The sequence below is a fragment of the Schistocerca americana genome, chromosome 5, assembly GCF_021461395.2.
Source record: "Schistocerca americana isolate TAMUIC-IGC-003095 chromosome 5, iqSchAmer2.1, whole genome shotgun sequence".
Classification (NCBI taxonomy): domain Eukaryota; kingdom Metazoa; phylum Arthropoda; class Insecta; order Orthoptera; family Acrididae; genus Schistocerca; species Schistocerca americana.
The window spans coordinates 620,720,777-620,725,014 of record NC_060123.1 but is presented as its reverse complement, the minus strand read 5'-3'; the positions used below and the strand labels follow the sequence as shown (position 1 = coordinate 620,725,014).

General features: G+C 40.7%; 1 pseudogene; it reads right to left on the bottom strand.

The window, feature by feature from the left end:
- Nucleotides 1–2,709: 2,709 nt before the first annotated feature.
- LOC124617044 lies at nucleotides 2,710–2,827 on the bottom strand (annotated as a pseudogene).
- Nucleotides 2,828–4,238: the final 1,411 nt, after the last annotated feature.

The following is a 4,238-nucleotide window of genomic DNA, read 5'->3' as shown; positions in this document are numbered from 1 at the left end:
AAGCCGGCGGTAACACACAGTATGGCTGTTTTCATCTTGGCAATGGTTTTGAGGCTATTGCTATGGCGATCAATAGAGGCCAGAGCCAGTGGCCTCTGGGTAGTCCAGGGCCAGAATGTGGCTCCCAAATTGCTCTTCCATGACATCAAACACTCTCCTACTTCGATGGGTTCGAGCTCTATCTTGCATGAACCACATCTTGTCGAAATCACAGACACTTTGGCTAATGGGGATGAGATCATCTTACAAAACCTTCATTTACCGTTTGGCAGTCACCGTCCTATGAAGGAATATGGCACCAGTTATTCTGTGACTGAGCACTGCACATCACAATGTCACCCATTGAGGGTGAAAAGACTTCTCGATCGCGAAATTCGGATTGTCGGTCTCGCAAATACTCCAAGTTCTCTTATTGAAGAACACATTCAAATGAAAGTGGGCCTCATCACTAAACAAAACCGTGCTTGCGTATAGTAATTCCCATCATGCCCCGCGGTCAGTTCGAACGTCCTAACGCAAACCGTTTAGAAGCTCCGACGGTTTTTTTTGTATAGATCAGTAATTGTCATCCTGTAAGAAAGTTCCTAGATCCACCACTGCGAGTGCCTCTGGACTCAAATTCGATGCGGTTAATGTAAACAGATAAATAATAGTGTTGCTTTGATTCGATCAATTTTTGGAAAGATTCAAAACACCAAAATAGTACACACACAAAACACTGGTTTTTTACCACTTCCATTCCAGCAAAGGTAAGAACAACGCTGGAACAACAACATTGTATTACGGCGTTGCCATTTTGAAGCAAAAATGTTTTGCTTCTTTACTTTTTCATGACTGATCAGTCAAAAATAGAAAACAATGTAATACTTTGTACTTGCTGTATTGTTAGTCAACAAAGAGAAACTGTATTCGATGTTGTCCTTTTTTATTCAATAGCGAGATCACGTGTTAAGATAAGAAAAAACAGGGGTTACCTGTCCCTCACCTCTCCGGTTTTTATCGCCACTTTACGGTTCTAACCCCTGGTGTTCTAGAAGCTAGATACGATAGTAAGCTTTATAAAAAATATTATCTTCGTCACATTATCTCGAAAGGGTATAAAGCCAGCACATAATCTTCCGGCCTCAACGAATGTCATTAGTCACGTTTTTCCCCTTCATGGAAAAACGTTTTCGAAGAATATGGACTCTATTTCTTTCGGTTGGGTGCGCTCTGTGAGTATGAAGAGTTGTCTAACAAGGCATTGCAACATTTAATACCTGGCCTATCACTTACTTATGTGAGCAGACCTTTTCTGCTCTTTGCAGTGTTGCAATCTCAAAACAGAAATGTGGAATCGGGCCTAAGATCGATGGTGGCAAAACTTATTCCAGTTTTCTATGAAATCATAGAAAAATACAAAGAATTCCATTCCTCACATTATTTGTCATGTGGATTTCCTTATAAAAATGATTTTCAGTTACCGTACAGTATTACTGTACTGTTTCTCTATTTCTGTAAGTTACTGTACATATTTTTCAATTAAGATTTTGTCCAGTAAGCAATAATCATGTCTCTTTAGAATAAATTACATATTACATTACATTTTTTAATTTTTTTTTCAGCGTTAATTCTAGTTAGCAGACTTTTAATACCAAGTGAAATTTGAAATGGCATTGGAAGGTGTTTCGCTGATCACTTTCCGGATAAACAGGGTATCCGTGTTATCGGAAAGTTTGAGAACCACTGGTCCAGTACAGAGAGTTTTGTGAAACTGCACGTCTCTCAATCATCATCTGATGTTCTCGCTCTGAAAGTATCTGTTAGTCTGCAGCAGTTCCGAACACATTAACGTCACCGGTTGCTGTACTACTTAGAAACTAACAATTTACTTCTATTTCATGGTAGCACAAAGTGCTCATTAGCGATTCAGCTGGGTTCGGAACGAGAAACTTTATTTCTTTTCTCGTAGTTTGTAATCCATCCTATTCACAATGCTTTTCATCCCATCGAACCCAGTTTTCTTTTTCATGAAATCGTATTTTGAACATGTCATTTCATTTTCTCTGTTAAAACTAAGGTACTTTATCTTTTCTCCGATATGATTTTCGGAATCAAGAAATTTGATACGCAAGGACTCTTTTTCCATTCTATCTTTTATCAGACTGCATTCTCTGTCCAGTGATATGATGTATTTATATTTGTTTCTTTCTTACGTTTTTGATGGACTCTCTCTCTCTTTAAGGTTGAAGCTCTGGATCAGTAAGGTGATATTATTTGTTGTAAATATCTTTGACGTTTCAAAAATCATTGATATGGACTTACAAATGTGAATTACACAAGAAGCTCACGAACTAGCACTATTTACCCCTGGGGAAGAGACGACGGTGCCCCATACAGTTTATACGGTGACCGCAATTGAACAGAACATTGCCAGGACAAGGCTATACGTGGTGCTGCAGCCACGGTAATTTCATTGGTACGTAAGAGAATTCATTGAATACGTTGATGTACCAACTTCACTCCTCCCGAACAAGCCATGAAGGCCCAATGACACCGACCGGCCGCCGTGTCATCCTATGTCCATAGGCGTCACTGGATGCATTTATGGAGGGGCATGTGGTCAGCACACCGCTCTCCAGGCCGTATGTCAGTTTCCGAGACCGGAGCCACTACTTCTCAATCAAGTAGCTCCTCAGTGTGTCTCACAAGGACCGACTGCACCCCGCACGCCAACAGTGCTCAGCATACCGGATGGTCACCCATCCAAGTGCTAGCCTAGTCTGACAGTGCTTAACTTCGGTGATCTGACGGGAACCGGTGTTATCACTGCGGCATGGCCTTTGGCGATGTACCAACTTACTCTACCGTAAATGTTAATTATTTATTGATAAAGGTAATGTCATTACGAGCATATTACATCTAAAATTTTGTTTCATTTCAGATTATTAAAGGAAGGACAAATCAATGTGCCGCTGAGAACCTTGTTCATTCCTTATCTTTCGTGATTAAACAACCACATACATCAGCATCACTTGCACTTTACATTTATTGTTAACGTGAAAGTACTGTATTTCAGAATTATTTCCTTTAATGGCTGACGAGGAAAGGGGAGCCTCATTCAATCTTGGTTCGGCCAAGTACATTTTCAGGTCCTGTGGCAGTCTCTTCATCTGACAGTAGCAGCTGCACTAATACTTGAATTACTTTTTGAATACATTCCTGTCTCTGTCGTCCCCTACAGTGTCTTTGATCTACACTTTTACACTGACATTGAAGTTACTCCCTCATACATAACCTATGGTCTAGTTTCATCTTATAGGCACGGTTGTTTTCCATATACTTCTTTCTGCTTCAGTTCTCAGGATAAACTGATTTCTAGATTCATTGCTCAACTCAATTTTAGCATCTTTCTTTAACACTGATGGCTGACCCCATGCCACTCTGTACCACATTTTCATGACGCTACATAGCATAGGATGATACAGCCGGTCTATACAGCGGCATCTTCAGCGAAAGGTCTTTATAACACTACCTCTGCAAAATCTTCGTTTCACCTCTTTCTCGTTGTGCCGCAGTCCACAATACTCGTATGTTATAAACTTTGGAAAATTTTAAGTGTGCCCTGAGCATGTGAGTGGGTTTGTGTGCGAGTGTGTATCGGTGTGTGTGTGAGAGAGACACACACACACACACACACACATACACACACAAACACACACACGGAGAGAGAGAGAGAGAGAGAGAGAGAGAGAGAGAGAGAGAGAGAGGGCACAAAAAACGGAGAAAGAATTTTCCACAGGATTACGAGAAGACTGTGCGGCCTGATTCTCCATTTTACTATATAAAACCTAAATCATCTGTATTTTACACACATCCATGCACATAATGTAAAGAATAGTCACTAACTGCATCGAGTTCGAGCGCCCCAAAACACCTAAAAGTTATAAAAAGCCAGGCTTGTTATTTCGTAAAAACCTCGTGTAAAAAGTAATAACAAATTTTGTTTTTTAACACACACCTGAATGTTAGTGTACGGCATCTCCATGGAGCTCCTGTTTCCCTTAAGCTAGGTTCTATTTTGATAACATTTCATTCCGCTTATTCACAGGTTTGTTCTCATCGTCACGCGGCTTATCATTCAAACGAAGCAGGAACAATCATGCTTCATGATCCATATCTGCTTACGCAGAACCACCCTTTAGCTGGAGGCAGCTCCCATTCTCCGCTCCGAGCTGCAAAGGGTTTCAGGGAAGCGT